Source organism: Heptranchias perlo, unplaced genomic scaffold (genome assembly GCF_035084215.1).
Source record: "Heptranchias perlo isolate sHepPer1 unplaced genomic scaffold, sHepPer1.hap1 HAP1_SCAFFOLD_43, whole genome shotgun sequence".
Taxonomy (NCBI): Eukaryota; Metazoa; Chordata; class Chondrichthyes; order Hexanchiformes; family Hexanchidae; genus Heptranchias; species Heptranchias perlo.
In genome coordinates this window covers 2,211,352-2,237,542 of record NW_027139442.1, presented here as the reverse complement: position 1 = coordinate 2,237,542, position 26,191 = coordinate 2,211,352, and the positions used below count along the sequence as shown (strand labels likewise).

The 26,191-nt window shown below is 43.8% G+C and overlaps 2 long non-coding RNA genes and 1 other non-coding gene across 3 annotated transcripts in view; 1 reads left to right on the top strand and 2 right to left on the bottom strand.

The window, feature by feature from the left end:
• Positions 1 to 6,030: 6,030 nt before the first annotated feature.
• The window catches only part of LOC137312431 (uncharacterized), a 621,748-nt gene continuing 601,587 nt past the window's right edge, over positions 6,031 to 26,191 (bottom strand). The window contains exon 5 of the long non-coding RNA XR_010960727.1: positions 6,031 to 7,640. This is a non-coding gene — a long non-coding RNA (uncharacterized lncRNA). The remainder of the gene's footprint in view (positions 7,641 to 26,191) is intronic.
• Positions 14,896 to 14,967, bottom strand: trnag-ucc (transfer RNA glycine (anticodon UCC)). The gene has a single exon. It is a non-coding gene; the product is annotated as a tRNA-Gly (tRNA).
• LOC137312626 (uncharacterized) lies at positions 18,235 to 25,424 on the top strand. Its single transcript, XR_010960760.1, has 3 exons — positions 18,235 to 18,558; positions 19,095 to 19,180; positions 22,692 to 25,424. It is a non-coding gene; the product is annotated as an uncharacterized lncRNA (long non-coding RNA).

Below are 26,191 nucleotides of genomic sequence, written 5' to 3'. Positions count from 1 at the left end.
GGTATATCAGTGAGAGACAAGACTGCATCTTCTGTCTCTACAACGGGAATTTCTGGATAAAACGCAACTTTACAAGTCAGTCTGGAACTGATACTGTTGCACTGTGCCTCTCCGCTCGCTCTGTCACAGTATCTGTCTCCCTTTCTCTCTCACTCTCTGGTGCTGTATATGAAGGTTGGATACTGCTATTGAGCGTGATATGAACATACTGATAGGAAGTGTAAGACTGACAGTGTGTGTCTTGCTTTCTCTCTCGAGTGCTGTTTTTGAAGGTGGAATACTGTCTGATATAAAACAGAGAGAATGGGGTGTCCAGGCCACACCGTAACTGGGGATGTGTTCGGCTCCAGTCCCAGTTCATGGTCATAACCTTTTCACAGATTCAGGGTGAGAGTCTCTGTGAGACGGTAAAACTGGCGGAGAAAATCCGCTTCACAATTCAAACCCCAACACATGCGATTCTACAAATCAGCTGGAATAAGAATTTTTTAAACTGCTAATTAAGAGAGTGGATTTTCCGCTTTGGCGGTGGAGTAAGTCGGCGATAGCGGATCGGGCCCCCATTGTTCACTACGCCTGATTTTACTATCCATTGACACCAATGAGTTCACTGAAGTAACTGATATCAATCCAATACTTCAAATAAATTTGGAAATAGCAGACAGGAATTATATTTTATCCAACAAATGCTTTTTGAGAAATAATACAAGATTTGATTCTAACATGAAAAGGTTTGCTGTTATTAGTCGGGAAATAATATGATTTCAATATTAAATGTTTAATCCTGTAATGAATAAAATCAAATGCTCCATTTCGGTTGATGATTATTCCCCATCACACACACTGCCCGCTGGGATGGACTGAGGGTGAGCTGTCAGGGTCAGACAGCGTCCTGTTCATTGGGACATTTGTTTTGACCAGAACAGAATAACTCATAAAATATTCTTGTAATTTCTAACTCCAGTGGGGAGTTCCGGAGATCGTTTCCTCTCTGAGCTGCTGTGCAGCAATGTTTACTCACTGCAGGGAGTTTAATGAGACATGAGGCTGGGCCTCGTTGCACAGATCGAGAAGGAAACCTCCTGATACATTTCTGAGACGATCAGAGGGCGGGAGATTTCACACGGCCGCAGCAGGCCAAGGGAAAGCTCTCCTGCTGCTCCTTGCCTCACAAAATATGAGTTAAAAAGAAACTTCTCAGTTTTCTCGACCACTCAATGCCCATCTAAAGGGCGGCTCCTCCACCGATTTTTCACCAACATTAAATGGTTTCCCCTGTACGTCATAATAATCTGATTTACATATTACAAGTGGCCTGACCGGAAACAGGTGGGTGTTGCTCGGGCCGCTCTTCTCAGGACACGACCCACGATGGTGGAGGCAGGAACGCCAGTGTTAAAGGGGCGGTAAGTGACCTGATACCATTTACTCGCCTCGACCACCCCATTTCTGCCAGGCGAGTATACTTAAAATCGGCCACACCATTCCTGACCTCCGCGCTAGAATCAATCTTCGAAGCCCACAAGCTGGTCCATTTTCTCAAATTGCATCGGTTCATAACACGTGGAGGGAAATTTTCACCATCGCTGGGAACTGAACTGGTAGAGCCGATCACCCGCCCCTTATAGAACCGGCCAGATTTTAATTTTTGCTCAGTCAGTTTACCGCCCAAGATGTGAAGGTGAAAATACCCCCTACGTCTCTGACCCCAAGGTTCGAAAGGTGTGTGAAAGACATCAGACAGTGTTTGCCGAACACTAACATGAATGTGTGCGAATGGATCCGCGTATTCAGGTAAAAGGTGATAACCTCATCCACGGAGAATGAACCCCTACACCGTGGTGTCGAAGAGGAGTTCATCCCAACAGCTCGGTAACACAGGTCGCTGTCCTCTATGGGCAGTTGTCCAAGATGCACAACGAGACAGATATCAACAGCTGCTGGAAGACCATCAATTCGGTCAGGGAGGCCCTTTGTTCCCCCGAAACCAGCAGGTCTTCCAGCCGAGGGAACTGTCCGCGGCCAAGTGTTGGCCACTAGCAGAATCCAAGGTCCAGTATTTCATGCTGAGGTGCACACTGAAGCGAGGTGCGGCCTACACAAAGGCTTTATGGGGAAAGGCAACCGTGTAACGCTATCCCACCTTGTAATGTACAGCATGTGTTAGAAGATATTTACTGTGTTTTGACTTGTAATAATGGAATCGTATGATGTGTATTGTATTTGTTTTGAATTGTAATTGTAATATTTACATTGAACTGTGTCTATTCATGAATTTTATGAAATAAAGTATATTTTGAAATATTAAATAAAGTTCTAGTCTCACTATGTCTCTTCTTATTGGACACTGAAGAGTGGAAACAGACCCGAATCGTAAAGATGTTTGTAAACAATTTTACAACACCAAGTTATAGTCCAGCAATTTTATTTTAAATTCACAAGCTTTCGGAGGCTTCCTCCTTCCTCAGGTAAATGTTCAGGAGCTCCTCGAAGCCTACGCATTTATACATATAGAACAATACAAGGTGTTTACAGAATGCCCCTGGAACTGCCCGTTGCCAAGGCAATCACCGTGTTCAGACAGAGAGGTGTCACCTGCAGAACCCCCGAATACACATTCAACCGTGTATTCAACCGTGCATTCAACTGTGTATTCGGGGGTTCTGCAGGTGACACCTCTCTGTCTGAACACGGTGATTGCCTTGGCAACGGGCAGTTCCAGGGGCATTCTGTAAACACCATGTATTGTTCTATATGTATAAATGCGTAGGCTTCGAGGAGCTCCTGAACATTTACCTGAGGAAGGAGGAAGCCTCCGAAAGCTTGTGAATTTAAAATAAAATTGCTGGACTATAACTTGGTGTTGTAAAATTGTTTACAATTGTCAACCCCAGTCCATCACCGGCATCTCCACGTAAAGATGTTGGAAGTTATACAAATATCATTTATTGCAGGCATCAGGTGAGAAATAGGGAGTATTTTCTTAAGGGTGAGAAACTAGGGACTGTGGAGGAGCAGAGGGGTTTGGGTGTCCAGGTACACCAATCAATAAAAATAAGTGCACAAGTGTAAAAAATGAATGAAAGATCCCAATTTCTAGGCTGTCATATCCCAAGGTAGCGCTATCAGGTACTTTCCCAACTCTGTGGAATTTGCTGATACAATCAGGCCCCACTGCCTCCCTTGCTGGTCCATTCCATACATCCAGCGCACTCTGCATTAAAAAATATAGATTCAAGCATTCTGCTCATCCTGTGCCCCAGGTAGAGAAGACTGAGAGTGGCAGGAGAACCCAAACCATCAGCCTTATGTGAGTTTGGACATTTCTGTTTTTAATTCAGATTGTTGAATTTGCAATTTATCCACTTTTTTTGTACATTTCTATTTTTATTTTTTAAACTAATTCTCCAAACCCTGTGCGCAGTGAGTGCTGACTCCGGGCCCTTTGATTGACAGCTCTCACCTCTGCCCGCCTGCGTCCTGGGCTGAGTCCTCCTATCACGTGACACGCGGCACCGTCTCTCACCTTTGCGCGCTGACATCGCGATGCGGACATGCATCTCCGGCCCGAGGGACGCCGCGCGGTCCCTTTGCCGCGTTCCCTTAGCAACAGGCGCCTGCCGGGAGGATGATGATGGCAGCCTCCGGTCGGAGTGCGGGCGGCCGCTGCTGTGGGCGGGGTCGAGACCGACAGAGGGAGGGTCCGCACCTGGAAATGGCCTGGGCCCCGGGGACTTGGAATGGCGCAGTGAGGGCGGTCCGAGCAACAGCTCCTCCGACTTCAGGCCCGAACGGCGTTAATGGGGTTGCAAAGCCCGGGACGGAGGGACCGACAGCCCGGGACGGTGGGACCGAGACCATGGGATGCAGGGACCGAGACCCTGGAACGGTGGGACTGAGACCCCGGGACGGAGGGAACGCGACCCCGGGATGGTCGGACCTCGATCCTGGGACAGCGGGGCGTCGACCCCGGGATGGAGGGATGCGACCCCAGGGACGGAGGGACTGCGACCCCGGGACGGTGGGACCGCGACCCAGGGAAGGTGGGGACCGCGATCCTGGTACAGTGGGATACTGACCCCGGGACGGAGGTGCTGCGACCCCGGGAGGGAGGTACCGCGATCCCGGGAGGGAGGGGCCGTGAACCTGGGATGGAGGGACCGCGACCCCTGAGACGGAGGGACCGCGACCCCGGGATGGTGTGACCACGAACCCGGGATGGAGGTATCGTGACCCCGGGAGGGAGGTGGTCTTTCAGACCGTCCATGCTCTGTTGTGAGACCTCCGTGTGTGTCTTGTTCTGTTCGTGTTCCATTACATTGGCTCCCGGTGTGGCAATGCCTCGATTTTAAAATTCTCATCCTCGTGTTCAAATCCCTCCATGACAATCTCCCTCTCCCTATCGAGAGTCAGTGCTGAGGCACTCAGTGCTGTTATCGACACAGTCAGTGCTGGGACACTCAGTCCTGTTATACACACACTCAGAGCTGGGACACTCAGTCCTGTTATACATAGTCAGATAAATAAATAACTGCAAACTAAGAATGAAATCTCCAGGACCTGACGGTTTCCACCCCAGAGTTTTAAAGGAAACAGGTGGGGAAATTGCAGATGCATTCATCATAATTTCCCAAAGCTCTCCAGACTCAGGAATTGTGCCTTTGGATATGAATGTTGAACATGTCACTCCGTTTAGTTAAGAAAGGAGGGAGGGAGAAACCAGCACAATACAGACTTGTCATTTTAACATCGGTTGTGGGGAACTTACTTAAACCTATCATGAGAGAAAAAAGGAGCTGGTCAAAGAGAGTCAAGTTGGATTCGTGAAGAGCAGGTCATGTCTGACTAATTTAGTTGGATTTGTTGAGGAATCTAACAAGGTGGACAGGGGAGTATCTATGAAGGTTTTCTATATGGACTTACAGAATGCATTTGCAAAGGTTCAGCACAAGAGATTAATAGAATAAATAAAAGGTACAAAATTGAAAGTGACCTTGTGACTTGGGTTGGAATTGGTTGGGAGGTCGGAGAAAAGAGTAAGGAGAAAGGGAACGTTCTTTCATTGGCGGGATATGACTAGTGGTGTCCCAGGGATCTGTACTGGGGCCTCAGCTTTTCACCATATTTATCAATAACTTGGATGAAGCAATAGAGAGTAATAGGTCCAAGTTTCCAGATGACATTTAGTTATGAAGTTCAGTAAGTTGTGTAGATGGAAGCAGGAAGTTACAAAGGGAAAGTTTAAGCGAATGGACAAACTGTGACAGATGGAGTTCAAATTGGGGAAGTGTGAGATCATTCAATATGGATGCAAAAAGGAAACATTGGAGTATTTTCTGAAAGTGAGAGACTGGGAATGGTGAAGGAGCAAAAGGATTTGGGTGTCCATGGACACAAATCACTAAAGGCTAGTGCACAGATGCAAAAAGCAACCACAGACAAATGGCATTTATCTCCAGTGTTGGAATACAAAGGGAAGGAAGTGATGCTTCAGTTCTACAGAGCCTTGGTCAGAGCCCATCTGGTGCACTGATCCTCACCAAGGATATATTGGCCTTGGAGGGGGGACAGTGCAGATTCACCAGAATGATACTGGGACTTGAAGTGTTCAATTATGAGGACCGGTTGCATAAATTTGGTTTTGCATTCCCTTGAGTTTGGAAGTATGAGGAGTGATCTGAACCAGGGATTTAAAATAATAAAGGGATTCGATAAGGTAGAAATAGAAACTATTTTCTCTGGTGGGGGAATCCAGAACAAGAGGACATAACCTTAAATTTAGAGCTAGGGCGTCTAGGATTGAAATCAGGAATCTCTTTTTCACACAAGGAGAGTGGAAACCTGCTCAGGCTGATTGAAGTGGACCCTGTGATATAATAGAATTTTATGTCCTGTCAGACTTGGATGTCTTGAAGATCCATATTTTAAAAAGGTGGAGGAGCTCAGTTCTAAGACGTATTCCACTCACGTCGTCATAAGTCCTCTAACTGTTTCTTTTATCATCGAGATATGAAGGTCAAAAACACTGTGTTTAAAAGAAAGCTGATTTATTTGACATTTGTACAGAATACTAAACTCCAGCCCAGTTAAAGGGAGTCATTAACATCAGAAACAAACTTCCAACTGTCAGAATGAACGTGGTTTAGTCCTGGATACAGCAATAACAGAAGAATCCAACTCCTGCAGTCACATGTGAACTCGCTGGTGACTCAGCAGGTGGGATGACTGAGTGAATCCCATCCCACACACGGAACAGGTGATCGGAATCTCCTCAATGTGAATACGTTCATGTCTCATCAGATCCCATGTTCTTTTAAAGCTCTTCTCACAGTTTGGACATTTAAAGGGTCTCTTATCAGTGTGAACAAGTTGGTGTTCAATGAGGCCGGATGAACAAGTGAATTCCTTCCCACACACAGAGCAGGTGAATGGCCTCTCCCCAGTGTGAACTCGTTGGTGTGTCAGCAGGGTGGATGACTGAGTAAAGCTCTTCCCACACACGGAGCAGGTGAACGGCATCTCCCCAGTGTGAACTCGCTGGTGTGTCAGCAGGGTGGATGACTGAGCGAATCCCTTCCCGCACAGGGAGCAGGTGAACGGCCGCTCCCCGATGTGAACTTGCTGATGTCTCAGGAGGTGGGATGATCGAGTGAATCGCTTCCCACACACGGAGCAGGTGAACGGCATCTCCCCAGTGTGGACTCGCTGGTGTGTCAGGAGGCTGGATGACCGAGTAAATCACTTCCCACACACGGAGCAGATGAACGGCCTCTCCCCAGTGTGAGTACGTTGGTGTGTCAGCAGATCACTTTTTCTTTTGAAGCTCTTCTCACAGTCAGAACATTTAAAAAGACTCTTATCAGTGTGAACAAGTTGATGTTCAATGAGGTGGGAAGATTGAGTGAATCCGCTCCCACACACGGAGCAGGTGAACGGCCTCTCCCCAGTGTGAATTCGCTGGTGTGTCAGCCGGTTGGATGACTGAATGAATCCCTTCCCACACACGGAGCAGGTGAACGGCCTCTCCCCACTGTGAATCATTTGGTGTGTCAGCAGATCACTTTTTCTTTTAAAGCTCTTCTCACAGACAGAACATTTAAAAAGTCTCTTATCAGTGTGAACAAGTTGATGTTCAATGAGGTGGAATGACTGAATGAATCCCTTCCCACACACGGAGCAGGTGAACGGCCTCTCCCCAGTGTGTCTGTGTCGATGAGTTTCCAGCCAGGACGAGAAATTGAATCCCCTCCCACAGTCCCCACATTTCCACCGTTTCTCCATGGTGCGGGCGTCCTCGTGTCTCTCCAGTTTGGACGATCAGTACAAGTCTCGTCTGCACAGAGAACATTTGTCTGGTTTCTCCCCACTGTGAATGGTACGATGTTTTTTCAGGCTGTGTAACTGGTTAAAATTCTTTCCACAGTCAGTGCACTGGAACACTCTCATTCGGGTGTGTGTGTCTCGCTGCTATTCCAGTCACAGTGATGTTTGAAATCTTTTCCCACAGATGGAACAGATCAACATTTCTCCTATATTTTAAGGCCAATAATCTTCAGGTGCTGGTGAATAGAGTGACTGTCAGATCTTGACGTGATGTTTGGTTTGAGTTTCTCGTCTGCAAATCCTCCCCTTCTAATACCCTGTGAAAGGAGATAACAAAAGTCCTCACTGTGAATACGGGATAGAAATTCAGAACAGGCAATTCCAGTTTCTATGGAACATTCTACCCGCTCATTCCTCCAGACTGTAAATCCCCGTCCCACACACTCACCCTCCTCCCTCTGCTGAAACCCAAACCCATCGCACCACTTCCAACAATTTTCCTTCTATTTAATTTTTCTGTCTTGAAGATCCCGACTAGGACTGGTTTCAGTTCTACATTCACTGGTTCCATTCCCTCTCCACCCCTGAAGGTGCTAGTTCTGGCTAGGTTCAGTTCTACACTCACTGCTCCAAACCATCTCCTCCCCTGAAGGTGCTGACTCTGGTTGGATTCTGTTCTACACTCACTGGTTCCCCTCTCCTCTCCTGAAGATGCTCACTCTTGCTGTGTGTATAAGGTCTGCCCCTCATTTCGACATTATGTCCCTCCCTATAGCTGCCTGTAAGCAGTCCATATGTAATAGCTCCCAAATTTGGCGACGGAATCTTTCTGACCAGTCACCATTTCTCCTTCATTTAAAAACTATCCCTGACCTATCACAATTTCTCCTTTATTTGCAGACAGTCCCTGACCAGTCAGCATTTCACCTTCATTGACAGACACTCCCTGAGCAAACACCATTTCTCCTTCATTAAAAAACACTCTCTGACCAGTCAGCATTTTCCTTCATTAATAGACGCTCCCTGGCCCATCACTATTTCTTCTTCATTTGTAGACATTACCTGACCTGTCAACATTTCTCCTGTATTCACAGACACTCCCGGACCAAGCACCATTCCTCCTTCATTGACAGACACTCCTTGACCAGTTACTATTTCTCCTTCATTAACAAACGCTGCCTGACAAGTCACCATTTCTCCATCATTTACAGACTCTGCTTGAACTGTCACCATTTCTCCGTCATTTATAGATACTCCCTGTCCCGTCACCGTTTCTCCTTCATTTATAGACACTCCCTGACCTGTCACCATGTCCTCCCCCATTTATAGATACTCCCATACCAGACGCCATTTCACCTGCATTTATAAACACTCCCTGACCCGTCACCATTCCTCCTTCATTTATAGCCGCGCCCTGACCCGTCACCATTTCGATTTCATTGATAGACACTCCCTAACCAGACACTATGTTTCCTTCATTTACAGACACTCCCTAATCAGACAAATTTTCCTTCATTTACAGACAATCCCTGACCGATCACCATTTCATCTTCATTCACAAACATTCACTGTCCCGTCCCCATTTCTCTTTCATTTATAGACACTCCCTGACCCTTCACCGCTTCTCCTTCATATATCGACACTCCCTCACCCGGCACCATTTATCCTTCATTTGCAGACAATCCCTGTCCAGTCACCATTTATCCTTTATTTACAGACACTCCCGAACTAGTCAGCATTTCTCCTTCATTTACAGACACCCCCTGACCTGTCACCAGTTCTCCTTCATTTGCAGACACTCCATGACCAATCACCATTTATCCTTCATTTACGGACACTCCATGACCAGTCACAATTTCTCCTTCATTTCGAGACACTTCCTGATCAATCACTGTTTCTCCTTCATTGACAGACGCTCCCTGAACGTCCCCATTTCTCCTTCATTCAGACACACTTCCTAACCAATCACCATTTCTCCTTCATTGACAGACGCTCCCTGACTGTCCCCATTTCTACTTAATTGACAGACACTCCCTGACTAATCACATTTCTCCATCATTTGCAGACACTCCCTGACCGGTTATCATTTCTGCATTCTTTTACAGACACTCCCTGACCAGTCACCTCCTCTCACCGCATCTCCCTCCAGATGTCCGTTCACTTGTGAGCAAGGCTCTTGCCATCCACAAACTTATTACGGATGGCTGCATTTAGGAACATAGGAACAGGAGTTGGCCATTCAGCCCCACGAGCCGGTTCCGCCATTCAATTAGATCATGGCTGATTTATATCTTAACTCTATCTACCCTACTTCGTATCATAGCCCTTAATACTTTGGCCAGCACAAATCTATCAATCTCAATTTTCAAATTTACAATTGACCCCCAGCCTCAACAGCTTTTTGGAGTGAAGAGAGTTCCAGATTTCCACTCCCCTTTGTTTGAAGAATTACTTCCTGACGTCACCCCTCAATGGCCGAGCTCTCATTTTAAGATGATTCCCGCTTTTTCTGGACTCTCCCACCAGAGGAAATAGTTTATCTCCATCTACTCTATCAAAACCTTTAATCATCTTAAACACCTCAATTAGATCAATCCTAAATATTGTTTATTCAAGAGAATACAAGCCTAGTCTACGCATCTGTGCTCATCATTTACATAATTCATCACCATAAGTACAGGATAGAAATTCAGAACACACAGTTCTAGTTTCTCTGGAACAGTCTTTTCTCCCTTGCCCCTCCTAAGCTGTGAATCCGTCTAACACACTCACCCTCCTTGCCCCTATTAAGCTGTAAATCCCCATCCCACACAATCTCCCTCCCTGCCCCTATCAAGCTGTAAATCACCCGTCCCACACTCTCCCTCCTTGCCCCTATTAAGCTGTAAATTCCCATCCCACACAATCTCCCTCCCTGCCCCTATCAAGCTGTAAATCCCCCGTCCCACACACTCTCCCTCGTTGCTCTCATTAAGCTGTAAATCCCCCGTCCCACACTATCCCTCCTTGCCCCAATTAAACTCTGAATTCCCCCATCCCACACACTATCCCTCCGTGACACTTCCTCGCTGTTTGAAATCCAGATTCATCGCAGGATCTATTTTTCCTCCCTTTCTCTCCTGAAGGTTCTGCGTGATGTTGGGTTTCGAGCCCAGTCACAGTTTACCCTCCAGTACCCGGCCAAGTGGTAATTCTGCACCTGTGAGCCTGTGCAGCGAGCTGCGGGCGTTTCAACTGTGGGGAGAAGCACAGTCACCGTCCCTGGCTGATTCCGTCCGGCAAAGCTGAGGCCAACGGGAGCAGATCAACAACAACCTGCATTTACACTGAGCGGAGTCTCAGCAACACCGAGTGCGGCTCAGGCCCCGAATCAGAGCCGGGAGACCCGGGGGATCGGGCGGGCGGGAGTCCCGGGACTCCTTTACACCCATCACCCAGCGCCTCCCCCGTCCTACCCGCCGCTTCCCGTTTTTTTCTCCCGTTTCCACCGAGTCGGACTCGCGAACAAAGGAAAGGAACGATGCCTTCCCAGAATGCACGGCGGGCCTGGGGAGCATGCGCAGTCTGAGCGGGAAGTCAGCGCGTTCGAGAGATAGAGGGGTTTCTGGGGCAATGCGGATTGTGGGGCCTCCGGCAGCCATTAGTCTCCATGCGTCGGTTAGTGTTTATTGCCCGCGTCGCGCACAGAACCGTTTCTCGAAATACAGACTGAGGAATTCAGAGCCGGTTTGCTAAACAGACACTGACCGTACAATGTAGAACATTTATTTTCAATTTTTTTTCTCGTGACTCAGTGGAAGAAAAACACTTCCCCCAGGGACCCAAAAAATAATATCTTCTGACTGGAGTTTTCATCAAATCCCAATAAAGGTCAATGCATGCTCGCTCTTCACTTCACTTCAAGTAATAAATAAAATTAGACATCGACGTTACTTGAAAAACATTTTAATTACAGTATAAATACAGTAAATAAAAGATCAGGTTGAGTTTCACTTAAATAATGTGACGGATGGGTCTGCCTGTTGTTCATGACCTCATTCCAATCTGGATCACAAGATGAAAGCTCGACATTCATATCAGGTGCGCTGTTGACTCGGTTTCTTTCTCTTGTTTTTAACATTCTTAAAGTCGAAAATCCCAGTTCGCACATGTCGGCTGTTGCGAATGGCAGCAAAACAGAACACTAATCTTAGTCAACAGAGGATATTCTTTGAAAGCACTGAGCCAAAAAGAAGACACACTGAATGACTTGTGGCGTGTTTTCAGTGTGCTCACAGGTGAGTCGCACCAGCTCGTTTTCTTGCTCAGGCATCAAGTTTAGTTTAATTTTCTATTCAGGATTTTCCTTCAAATTTTCAAATCCCTCTGCAGAGAAGTCGCGACAAAAATTGTCAGACAGAGCAGCGAGACGTAACTGTATGACACATTTCATTTCATTTCATTTCATTCACTTTACCTTCATTGGTGCTGTTCTCCTCAATGTGTTGTAACAGTGTTTGGAACATGGAATATCTCGGGTGATTACTTTTCAGTCGGGCTTGCCACAGTTCTAATGACTTCTGGAATGTTTTTTTATCTGTTCACAATGTCGAAACAAATCATTGCCTCTTCCTTGTAACTTCATATTCAGTTCCTTTAAAATTGAGAACATGTCAGCCAGGTAAGACAACTTCATTAACCAACTGTCATCATAAAATACATTTGCAAAATTAAATGTTTCTCTACCAGAAAAATGTGAATCTCTTTCCTGAGGTCGTAAACCCTTGTAAGCACCCTGCCCCGTGACAGCCATCGTACTTCAGTGTGAAACATTAAATGAGTAAGCTCAGCTCCGATTTCTGAGCATAATGCTTCAAAAAGCCTGCAGTACAGTGAGCTTCCTTTAATGAAATTAACAATTTTCACTACTTCCTACAGTACTGCCATAAGATCAGGGGGAACAGCCTTGTGCTCCAAAGCCTCGTGGTGAATGAAACAGTGATTCCAACCATCATTACCAGCTGCCTCAGATATTCATCTCACAACTCCGCTATTTCTACCTGTCATATTTGCTGCACAATCACTTGGAATTTCTTTGCAATTAGCCCAGTCCAATTTGTATTTTCCATCTACACAGTCATGCAGTGCTTCGAATATCTCTGCTCCTGTTTTATTTGTTGGTAAAGTTAGACAACACAACAAAACTTCCATTAAGTCATCTTGCCCGACATATCTCACAGAAACTAACAGTGTTGCACAATTTGAAATATCAGTACTTTCGACAAGTTGGATAGCAAAATCCCCGGCTGACTGTAACCTAGTAATAAGCTTGGCTTCTAAATGGTCAGCAATAGAACATATTCGCCGAGACATTGTGTTATCACTGAGAGGAATGGTTCTCAATTTTTCAGCAGGCTTCTCGACAACGATTGTCCGCACCATATCCAGAGATGCTGGAAGAATAAGTTTTTCGCCAACTGTATGGGCCATTTTCTCTTTTTCCACACGATATGCGACTAAATATGACACCAGTTGTGCCTTATCATTCAGAGCAGTTGACAGACTAAGAACTTGTGCTGATAACTTTAATCCCTGTTTCTTCCTTTAAAAATATTCAAGCGTGTGATCAACGAGTTCCCCATGTTTTGTCAATAAATGACTTTTTAATTTTGACGAGTTTTAAACTCTTGTTTCCAAGCACCTCGCTAAAATTAACACACTGGGGCTTTCGATCTTGGTTTGCGTTTGCACAATTGATGAAACCACATTTCAAAAAAGCCTCACGATACTGATTCATCCTCGATGTGGTAGGTGGTTCAGAGGTGGTTCAGACCCGGTCGATATGGCAGAAGTGCGTCCATCATTAATTGAACTTTCTGTTGCAGAAGAACTTCTTTCTCTTCTTACAAAACGATTAATTTTGGGGAAATAAAGTTTGATGATTAAGACGCCCCCGACTCCTTTCCCCTTGATACTGGACTTACACCAGCACCACAAACCGTGGCTTGGAGGCGAGGAAGAGCGTGTCCTTGCAGTTGCTCGGAAAAAGTAAACATAACTGAAAGTGTATTCCACTAGAAAAAGGCCATCGCTCCACAGAATGAAATGACTGCCTGCCATCTTCCTAACGGAAATTACCTGTGAAATGATTGCCTGCCATCTGCCCAACGAAAATTACCTGTGAAATGACTGCCTGCCATCTGCCTAACCGGATATTACCTGTGAAATGATTGCCTGCTATTTGCCCAACGGAAACTACCGAATACAGAGGTGAAAGTAAATTTCAGTCCAACATTCAACCAATCAATTTCACGCAATCACAAGTTTTGACGACAAGACTGCATGTGACATATCATCTACTTATGAAATAAATGTTTGCCCTTTTCTTATTTGATGTCCAGTTTTGATTGATTTTATTTTCCTGGGTTTGTATTGTGACCGTACCCATTTAATGGCAGTGAGCTGATATTGTCAATCGGGCTCAGCATTCTCTGGCGAGCAGCTACCGGCCTTATAAGCTCCGCTGATAACCTGATATCTGAAGAATTTCCTTTCCATATTTCATTATATTTATACTTTTCTATTTAGGTTAAAACGAGGGGGCACAATGTTAAAAACAAAGCAATTTGGCAACATACAGGTCTCCCCAGTAAGCGCAAGAGCACGCAGAATGAATCTCAATGGAACAAACCTCTTCTCTTTCACTCCCACTGGAAAAAATCCGAAAAGACCAAACCCTTTCCTATTCCCTCCCATTGCATTGAATCCCAAAGAGAAAAAACTCCTTCTCATTCCAAACCATTATAGAGAGTGCGGTGCCCAGAACTGAACACAATACTCTAAATGAGGACTAAACAGAGCTCTGTATAACTGTGATATAACTTCCACTCATTTTTATTTCCGTTCCCTTGAGATAAAGATCAAAATTTAATCTCCATTTTAAGTTCTTTTTAGTGATTTAGTAATCACTGTTGGTGATTTCTGTACTTGGATCCCCATATGCCTTGATTCCCCTAGAGTGCAAAAATCTATCGATCTCAGCTTTGAATATATTCAACGACTGAGCATCCACAGCCCTCTTGGGTTGAGAATTCCAAAGATTCACAACACTTTCAGTGAAGAAATTCTCCCTAATTTCGATCCTAAATGGCGGGCCCCTTATCTTGAGACTATGACCTCTAGTTTTAATTCTCCAGCAGGGTAATCAGCCTCTCCTCACCTACACTGTGAAACCGCCTAAGAATTTTATACGTTTCAATGCGATCACCTACCATTCTTCTAAACTCCAGCGAATATAAGCCAATATTACACAATATTTCAACATAGTACAATTGCAGCAAGACCTCCTTACTCTTATATTCCAACACCCTTGCAATAAAGGCTGACATATCATTTGCCTTCCTCACTCTCATTAGAACCTTGGTAACTCACCATTCCCAGTATGTTTTTCCTCTGTTCCTTCTATAGGGAAAAGAAATGAACATTGAAAACATTTTAATATAATTACAGCGGTTTATATTTTGGAAACAATATCCAGCTGAACTGCATCAAATTCGATGACAAACTTCTAGTTTCAAAAGGAAGTGAATTAATTGCGATGGCCGGGAATCGAACCCGGGTCAACTGCTTGGAAGGCAGCTATGCTCACCACTATACCACCATCGCTGACAATCTGCCGCCATAAAATAGTTCCTAAACATTAGACCCTAAACAGACACTGCAGGCTTTTGGCTTTTGTCCTTCATTTGAACTGGTTTCTGACGGATCCTTTCTCGCTCTGTTGCAGTTCCCGTTTCCGCCCAGTAGATGCCGCCAACCCCCAATCAATGGAAATTACAGAACAGCCAGTAATTCTTCACCTTTTCTCGGACTGAAGAGACAGTCGATACCTGCAATACTTGAACAGTTGGAAATACATTTTGCCGCAGCTCACATCAGCCATTGAGTAAAGTTAAATAGTTACATTAAATCATTACAGAGACCGGACGACCAGCTGGGCACGAGTGGCAGCTTAATATTCAAGCCTTTCAGAAAGGACAGGGAAATAGGGAATGAAGGCAGAGTAGCAATATTACTAAAGGACAATATTACAGCAGTTGAAAGATACAATATCAGTGAGGGTGAGCGGGCAGTGTAAACACTCTGAGAGAGAGCCATCACAAGTGGCCCCACTGTACTCCTCCAGAAGGTATAAGAAGGGCGAGTGGGGGAGGATTTCTTAAATCTTTGTGAAAGTATTGTCGAAATGTCTGGAAGAGGAAAAACCGGCGGTAAAGCTCGGTCCAAGGCCAAGTCTCGCTCATCCCGGTCCGGACTGCGGTTCGCAGTGGGCCGTGTTCACAGGCTCCTGCGAAAGGGGAACTACGCTGAACGTGTGGGTGCCGGAGCTCCGGTCTATCTGGCTGCTTTGTTCGAGCATCTGACGGCTGAAATCCTCGAGCTGGCCGGCAACGAGGCCCCGGACAACAAAAAGACCCGCATCATCCCCAGACAGCTGCAGATGGCCATCCGCAACGACGAGGAGCTCAACAAGCTGATGGGACTGGTGACCATCGCTCAGGGCGGGGTGCTGCCTAATATCCAGGCCGTGCTGTTGCCGAAGAAAAGCGCTGTGAGCATCAAAAAGAAGTGAAGCGTCCAAAATTCAATCTAATAACAGGACAAGGTCAGGACCAATCTTATTAAATCCTTTGACTATGATGGAGCTGCATAAAACACTGGTTAGGCCACAGCTGGAGTACTGTGTGCTGTTCTGGTCGCCACACTACAGGAAGGATGTGATCGCTTTGGAGAGGGTGCAGAGGAGATTAACCAGGATGTTACCAGGGCTGGAGCGCTTCAGCTATGAAGAGAGACTGGGAAGATTGGGTTTGTTTTCCTTGGAGCAGAGGAGGCTGAGGGGGGACATGATTGAGGTGTACAAAATTATGAGGGGCACAGATAGGATGGATACTAAGGAGCTTTTTCCCTTCGTTGAGGGTTCTATAACAAGGGACATAGATTCAAGATAAAAGGCGGGAGGTTTAGAGGGGATTTGAGAAAGAACTTTTTCACCCAGAGGGTGGTTGGAGTCTGGAACTCACTGCCTGAAAGGGTTGTGGAGGCAGGAACCCTCATAACATTCAAGAAGCATTTGGATGAGCACTTGAAATGCCATAGCATACAAGGCTACGGACCAAATGCTGGAATATGGGATTAGAGTAGACAGGGCTGATGGCCGGCGCGGACACGATGGGCCGAAGGGCCTCTATCCGTGCTGTATAACTCTATAACTCTATAACTAATTAACAGTAAGAGTAAATAAGGGTAACCTGGTAGATGTAATACATTTGGATTTTCAGATAGCCTTATATCAGGTACCGCATTGTAGAATCATGTTAAAGTTCAGTGTACGTGGAGTCAGGGGACAGGTAGCGGAATGGATAGCAAGCTGGCGACAAAACAGAAAACAGAGAATAGGGGTTACGGTTAGCTGCTTAGAGTGGCAAAAAGTGGGAAGTGGTTTAACACAGGGATCAGTGCTGGGACCACGGCTGTTCACAATTAACATTAACGATTTGGATTCGGGAATCAGAAGTACAATTTCAAAATTTGACGATGATACCAAATTGGGGGGTACAGTTAATACAAGGGAAGAATGTGTCAAAATGCAATAGGACATTAATAAACTTGCAGAATGAAGAATAAGGAGCTCACATATTGTTTGGATAATAAGTCTAAACAGGATAGAGGAGCAATGGGATCGAGAGCTACAGATACACAAATTACTAAAAGTGGCAACTAAAAGTAGCTTCGCCAGCGTTACCGTCTGACAAAGACACTCGCCCTCAATCTGTGAAAAGATAATGACCATGAACTGGGACTGAAGCCGAACACATCCCCAGTTACAGTGCGGCCCGGCCCGGACATCTCCTTCTCCCTGTTTTATATCAGATAGTATCCCACCTTCATGTCCAGCACTGGAGAGAGAGAAACAGTATCAGTCTTACACTCCTATCAGTGTCTAAATCACGCACAATAGCAATATCCACCTTCATATTCAGCACCAGCGAGAGAGAGGGAGGCAGACACGGTGAGAGAGACAGAGAGCGGTGAGACACAGTGACAGACAGACGTAAACAGTATTAGTTCCAGACTGACCGGTAAAGTTCCGTTTTATGCAGAAAGATCGCGTTGGAGGGACAGAAGATGCAATCTAATCTCTCACTGATATTATACAAGGGACAGACACACTATTAATCCCACACTCAGGGACAGTGCAGAGTGACAAAAACAATGGGCCACATTGAACCCTCTTTTGCCTGTTGTACCATCTGAAGTTCTGCAGCTCAAGGCTGTTCGATATTACTCTTAGTGACCGAGAATTTCACTCCGGTTAAATTAATCTGGGTCTGTTGCTGTTAGATATTAATCCTACACGGTCTCAGAAAATACACCAACTCCCACTTTCCTCCCATATTTCTCCAGGATTGGTTTGAGAAATCCTCCCTCCAGTTTCGGAGTCACACGTTTATTTATCAGCAGAGGGGCCAAAATTGAACTGGATCCTTTGGCTCATTCCACAGCCGCCCACTTTATCTATGAAAGGCTCTTTACCATCAAAAGATATTGACAGGAACAGCAGGGATGGAAACATCTCGTTTAATAGTTAGAGATTGTAAAGTCAGTCTGGATTCCAGCGTTATGCACTGGTGGAATCCCATCTGTTTCCCATTCTGGTGCCTGTTCCTGCACTGCCTGTGGACCCCATTCCCTCTGACCTCTCCCACAGCCCCACTTCCTTTGCTCAGACTCTGAAAAATTCCAATTGGGGAAAGTTTCCATCGATTTTTGTATTGTGAATTATACCAGATATCTGCGCATGCGTGATTCAGCCCAGCCCCCAGCGCTGGTTGTTGGTGAGCAGAAGAGCGCATGCGCTCTCCCCTCCCCCAGCTCGGCCTGTGGGCGCCATTCCCTCAGTGAGAGGAAGAAGATGGTTTAAAACAGCCGGGAATGGAGATATCACGGCCCCCGGAGGAAGGGAGCAAAGAGCAGCCTCGTTACAGCAGCTCATCGCATCGGGACCGTGTCCGCAGATGGGCTCAGAGATCGGCATTGAATCCGGGGAAAGGGCAGGGGGAGTCCGGGGGCTGTTTTGTAAGAGGCGGAGTGGATCAGGAACTGGTCCCGGAACATGGAGTGAGCGGGGGAAGGGAGAGGTCATTCTCGGGCTGTGTGTGTACAGCGTGTGTCCAGGGGAAGGGAGACAGAATGGTAAGAACCTACTATTTAAAATCATTGATGCTTTCTCTCCCCAAACCAGCAGTGAATGTTCCTGGTTTAGTTCCAGCCTCACCCTGTTTGTTGTTATTGGACAGTGAAGAGTGGAAATAGAGCCGGACAGTAAGGATGTGGGGAGTTATACAAAGAGCATATTATTGCAGGCCTCAGTTGAGAAGTGTGAAGGACACATTTTAAACAACGGCTGTTTGGTTTCAGTTGAACGGTTAGTCCCCTGGGTGAGGAGATTGGTAACCTGACCCGCACATCACGTCGTCCCATTCATGGATCAGTGCAGGGGTTGGGTTGTGTCTGGACTTCTCTAAATTGTTATAAAGCAGCCCAACACACCTGGTGCGCAGAAGCTGAGTGCTGCAGTACTGCAGTGGAGTCAGATACTGATACTGTTTGTATCGCTGGTTTCCATTTTTGGATATTCAAAATAATTATTAACAGATATTAAACTGATCAGTTTTGTATTTTCCACCTCACCTGTTCTTGAGTTACAACAGATACGTTTCTTTTTACAGGCAAACCCTTGAAGGAGCCAGAACAAATGTGAAATTTCGTCCACCCGAGGCAAAGGAACAGTGCTGCCAACTCCTTATCACACACAGTATGTATATTATCACTCACAGAGAACGGAGACACAGACAGCTCATCAGTTCCACAGTCTCAGACAGCAGAAGTAGTCAGTCCCACACTGATCCCAAAGTTCCAGAGACAAATTTTCAATCCAACAGTCAAACAGAGCAGGTGAGGCAGACACTGTTCCATTTCTCCCGAACTCAGTCCCGCTGACAGGTAGATACAAAAATCCCAGTCCAAAGTCTCGCTTTCAGATTGTCAATTTCACAAAAGGGCAACATTAGCCATGAATTAAATACCAGATACCCCGAGATTCCAATTGAATACTGGTTCAGAACTCTCACACACACGTGAGTTTAATACATGCAGCATCCATTCGAATAGTGTACCATTCGAATACAAATTGCCAGTCCAAAACTCATGTACAGTATCAGATTGAGAAATGCGGTGACAGTGTAACCTGAGAAACAAATTAGATACCAGTTTATAATATACTCATAGTATGAGATTTAAAGATACATTATCAATTCTATTAGCACAGACTGAGATACACATTACATACCAGTCCAAAAATGTTATAAAATAAAATTTAATAATGCAGTATCAATTCCTTTAGTGCAGACTGATCTACACATTATATAGCAATTCAAAAATGTCAACATGTCAGTTTGAAAGATATATTATCATTCACAATATTACTCACAGAGATACAGATTTAATAGTAGTCCAAAAGCACACAAATTATCTGATTAAAACCTCCAGCATCAAATCCTGAAGTTTATCCAAATTTACCAATTAAATAATGAGAAAAATTATTTAAACATTATGATATTAAAGTACAGTATTGAATACCATAATGTAATCGGAGAAAATAATTACATACAGATACAGAATGAATCTCACACTCAGATACAGTACAGAGACGCACAGATACAGAATGAATCCCACGTACACACACAGTACCAGAGATGACAGATACAGAATGAATCTCACTCACACACAGTACCACAAACTGACAGATACAGAATGAATGTCACAGTCACATTACTGCAGACTGAGTTACACATTGCATACCAGTCCAAAGATCTCAAAGTGTCAGATTGAAAGATACTGTATCAATTCCATTAGTGCAGACTGAGCTACATATTAGATATATTGGTAAATACTCATAGAGTATTATACTGAAATAAACATTATCAATACCTTTGGTACAGACTGAGCTACACAATATATACTAGTCCAAAAACCTCATAAATGATCAGACTGGAATATACGGCTTCAATACGATTAGCACTGCCTGACCTGTAGATTACATCCCAGACTGAAAATCCCATAAAATATTAGACTGAAAGAGAGATTATCGATTCCATGAGTGCAGACTGAGCCACACATTATATAGCAGTCCATGAATCTCATAATGTATCAGACTCAAAGATACAACATCAAATTCATTAGCACAGACTGAACTATATGTTACTCACCAGTCCAAAAATCTCATAGAGTATCAGATTGAATGATTCAATATCACTTCCATTATTGAAGACTGAGCTACACATCACATTCCAGTCCAAAAATCTCATACAATATCAGACTGATAGATACAGTATCAATTCCTTTAGTTCAGGATGAGCTACATATTACATACCAGTCCAAAAATCTCATACAGTGTTAGACTCAGATACAGACTTAATCCCATTATTGCAGACTGATCTACACATTACATACCATTCCATTGATTTCAACATAAACAGACTGAAAAGTACATTATCATTCACAATAGAGTTCAGAGATTAAGATGTAACACAACTCCAAAACTCACACCCGTTGTTTGATTAAAGAAAATCGAAAAGTGTATCCATATTAATAAATTAAATACTCGAAGAACTGTATGTACTTTAAAGTATTAAAAATACAGTTTCAAATTCCGATACTGTAATCTGAAATAAGAATAAAGAATGAATACAGACTTGCACATTTTCTCAGATACTGAATTACAGAATGAATCCCACACTGAGATAAAATAGCAGAAAATGGCAGATACATAATGTATCCAACACTCACAGATAGTACCAGAGACTGACAGGTGCTTGAGAAAGACAGATACAGAATGAATCCATCACTTATATACAGTACCTTCGACTGACAGATGCAGAATATACCCTACGCTCACACTCAGTAGTGGAGACTGATAGATACAGAATGAATCCCAAACTCACGCACAGTACCAGAGTCAGACATGTAGAGAATAAACCCCACTCTCATGCACAGTCCCAGAGACAGGCAGACAGAGAATAAACCCCACTCTCGTACACAGTACCTGAGACTGACCTCTACTGGACGTAAGCGAGAACTGTAAAAGAGGGGGACAAATTCACATCATTTGTCATGGTTACAGAAACAGGACAATGCAATGTGAGGAAAGTCTCCGTCTGCAACTATTACTCTCGTATTTTTGCATATTATGACAGTGAAAAATGAAGACAATTGATTCATAATAAGGTATTGTTTTACTCATTCGATAGTTGTGAATTTGCCCCATTATATTTCACTTTACATTGCACAGTATTTCTCTCTGATTTCTCAGGACACGATTTACATTGCTCCTCTACCCCGTTTAGACTCTTCTTTTCCATGCAGTATGTGGCCTCCTTATTCCCCCAAGTGAAACGCACCACCTCACACATTTCTATATTGAAATTCAATGGCCATTTACACGGCCGTTCTGTAAGTTTATTTTGTCACATTCTTCCTCAGTATCGACAATAACCCTAAATTAATTCGAAGAATTTAACACAGCATTACAAATAGTGTTTGGTCTAACAAAATGTACTTGCAGCACGTCTCCATTACTAGTCTTTCTAAATCTCACTCGTGCAATACAATGTGAAGAATGAGTTTATCTTCTGTCCCTCTCTCATCTGCAAACTTCAATGTCGCGGGGTTTGGAGACATCTACTGGCCAGAAGCAGAACTGCAACATTTAGGTCCAAATTGTTGAAACCGGATAATGTGCAGTGTGAGCGTGTTTGCAATTGGTGGCAGCAATAAAATCTGATTTTTCATACCTGCCCATTAAATTTTAGTGTTTGTTATTGAACAGTGAACAGAACCGGACAATAAGGATATGGGGAGTTATAAAAAGAGCACCTATTGCAGGCATCAGGTGAGAAGTTTGAAGGCCACATTTTTAATAGTGGCTGTATTGTTTCGGTTTAATTGTTAGTCCCATGGGAGAGGGGATTAGAAACATGACCTGTACAAAGGTCCCCGCCCCATCGGGTACTCCCATTCATGGATCAGTGCAGGGGTTGGGTTGTGTCTGCATGTCATTAAATTGTTGTAAAACAGCCCAACACACCTGGTGTGCAGAAGCTGAGTGATGCAGTACTGTCGTGGAGTCAGACACTGACACTGTTTGTATCGCTGGTTTCCATTTGTGGATGTTATCGTGATTATTAACAGAGAGATTCAATTGATCACTTTTGTATTTTCTACTTCACCTGTTGTTAAGTTACAAGCGATATTTTTTCTTCCTCCAGGCAAATCCTTGAAGGACCCAGAATCAGTCTGATGTTTACTCCACCCGAGGCACAAGGAGCAGTGCAGCCAGCTCCTTCTCACACACAGTAGGTACATTATCACTCACAAAGCACAGAGACACAGACAGGTCACCAGTCCCACAGTCTCAGACAGCAGAAATAGTCAGTCCCACACTGATCCCAATCCAACAGTCAAACAGAGCAGGAGAGACAGACGGAATTTCCATTTCACAACAACTCAGTACCGCTGACCGGCAGATAAATAATTCCCAGTCCAAAATCACACCCACTATCAGATTGAAAGGCACTGTGTCAATCTCACATTAGTTCAGCCTTAGCTACAAATTAAATCCCAGATGGACCTGACACATGGGACCGATTGATAGGTACAGAATGAATCACAATAGTGTACCCCGAGATTCAAATTAAATACCAGCCCACAACTCACACACATTATGAGTTTAAAGATGCAGTATTCATGACCACATTGTACACTGAGATACACATTAGATACCAGTTCAGATGTTACCCAAATTTGACTCACATATTTGTCCAAAAACCTCATAGTGTCAGAATGAAATGTCCATTTCAATTCCTTTACTGCAGACTGAGGTACACATTAGATACCAGTCCAAAATTCTCATATAGTATGAGACTGAAAGATACAGTATCAATCCCATTAGTGCAGACTGAGCTACACGTCACATACCAGTCCAAAAATCTCAGTGTCAGGTTGAAAAATACAGAATCAATTCCATCAGTGCAGATTGAGCTACACATTATATACCAGTCCAAAATTCACATAGAGTCTCGTACTGGAAGATACAGTATCAATCCCATTAGTGCAGGCTGAGGTACACATTAGTTACCTGTCCAAAAATCTCATTGTATCAAACTGAAAGGCACAGTATCAATTCCTTTACTGCAGACAGAGGTTTACATTAGATACTTGTCTAAAAATCACGTACAGTATCATACTGAGGTATAAACTATCGATTTGATTAGTACAGACTGATCTACAAGCAATATACCAGTACAAAAATCTCACACGGTATCAGACTGCAAGATACAGTATCAATCCCATTAGTGCAGACTGAGGTTCACATTAGATACCAGTCCAAAAGTCACATTCAGTGTCAAACTGAAAGATACAGTATCAATTCCATTAGTGAAGAGTGAACGACACCTTACAAACCAGCCTAAATATATTACACAGTATCAGACTGGAAGGTACAGTATGAATTCCATTAGTGCAGACTGAACTACACATTATATACCGTCCAAAAATCTCATACATTATCATACTAAAACATACAGTATGAAACCTATTAGTGTAGACAAAGCTACACATTACAAACCAGTCCAAAAATCTCTTGCAGTGTCTGACTGAAAGTTAGAGTGTCAATTCCATTAGTACAGACAGAACCACAGATTACATACCAGTCTAAAAATCTCATACAGTGTCAGACTGAAAGATACAATATCAATTCCATTCGCCCAGACTGAGCTACACAATAAATGGCAGTGCAATAATTTCACAGTATAAGATTGAAATGTACATTATCTTCAGAGATGAAGATGTAATCCTACAACAAAATTCACACACGTTGTTAGATTGAAATAAAATCCAAAAGTGTATCCATATTTACAAATTAATGCCACACAAAAGATTTGTTTACGTTAATGAATTAAAGAAACAGTTTCAAGCACCATACTGTAACATGAAATAAGACTACAGAACGAATCCAGACTTGCAATTTGCCCAGTGATTGAGTTACGGAATGAATCCCCAACTGAGATAAAATACCAGAGACTGACAGTCACAGATTGAATCCCACACTCACAGATAGAACCAGAGATTGACAGATACAGAATGAATCTCACACTCACATAAGGTACCAGAGTCTAACAGATACAGATTGAATCCCACACTCACACACAGTACCAGAGACTGACAGATACAGAATGTATCTCAAATTCACAGACAGTATCAGAGACTGACAGATACAGAATGAATCCCACACTCACACAAAGTACCAGAGAGTGACAGATACAGAATGAATCTCACACTCACATACAGTACCAGAGAATGACAGATACAGAATGAATCTCACACTCACATACAGTACCAGAGTCTGACAGATACAGAATGAAACCCACACTCACCTGCAGTACCTGAGTTTGGCAGATACAGAATGAATCCCACACTCACACACAGTACCAGAGACTGACAGATACAGAATGAATCCCACACTCACACACGGTACCAGAGACTGACAGATACAGAATTAATCCCACACTCACAGATAGCACCAGAGACTGACAGATACAGAATGAATCCCACACTCACAGACTGTACTGGAGACTGACGGATACAGAATTAATATCACACTCACAGATAGCACCAGAGAGTGACAGATACAGAATGAATCCCGCACTCACAGACTGTACTGGAGACTGACCGATAAAGAATGAATATCACACTCAAATGCTGACTGACAGACAGAATTAATCCCACACTCTCATACAGTCTGACATCTACTGGCCATAAGTGAGAACTGTAACATAGTGGAACAAATTCACATTATCTTCGTTGTTACAGATTCAGGACAATGTGCAATGTGAGGAAATAATTTCTCTCTGTAACTTCTACTCTCGTATTTTTTCATATTTTGTCAGTGAAAAATTAGACAATTGATTCTTAATAAAGTTTTTGTTTTGATCGTTTGAAAATTGCCCCAGCATATTTCAGTATACATTGCTCAATATTTCTGTCCGATTTCTCAGGACACGATTTATATTAATTCAAATAAACCGAACTGAAACAAAAATAAAAACCGAGCGCAAATCTGGAAGTTTCAATGGCGACCGTCAAAAGTGAAAGGGATAAAATATAGAAAAAATGAAAACCGAAAATGCTGGAAAGACTCAGCAGGTCCGGCAGCATCTGTGGAAAAGGGAAGCTCGGGTTAACGGTTCAGGTCAATGACCCTTCTATAGATCAGAAAGGTTAATCCGACATAATTTAAATAAGGAACGGGAATCGGCAGAGGGAAAAACTTCAGAAAATCAATTAATTTCACTAATCCGGGCAATTGTGTCCTGTATCCACAGTACAGATCAGGGCAAATAACAATACAAAGGAACAGAGTTAAATTCATCGTTATGAGGGAAAAAATGAATTTTAGAAGTATTTTTTTATATAAATTAGACCCGTTTGGAAACATTATCGCTCTGAACATCATCAAATTCGGTTCCAGTCTTGGTGTTTCTGAATTCAGCGTGCTAGGATTCAAACCTGTTGGAATTAACTGTTTGGAAGGCATCTATACTCACCATTATAGCGCCTTATTTCACGAGGAGAGAGAAATAGTGTGTTTCTGTGGAATTTCGGACTGGGTTTCTGGCACTTTAATCACAGACAATAAATCGTTACAAAACATCAGCCCCTGAACAGACACAACAAGCTGGTGGAATTTCTCATTCATAGATATTAAATA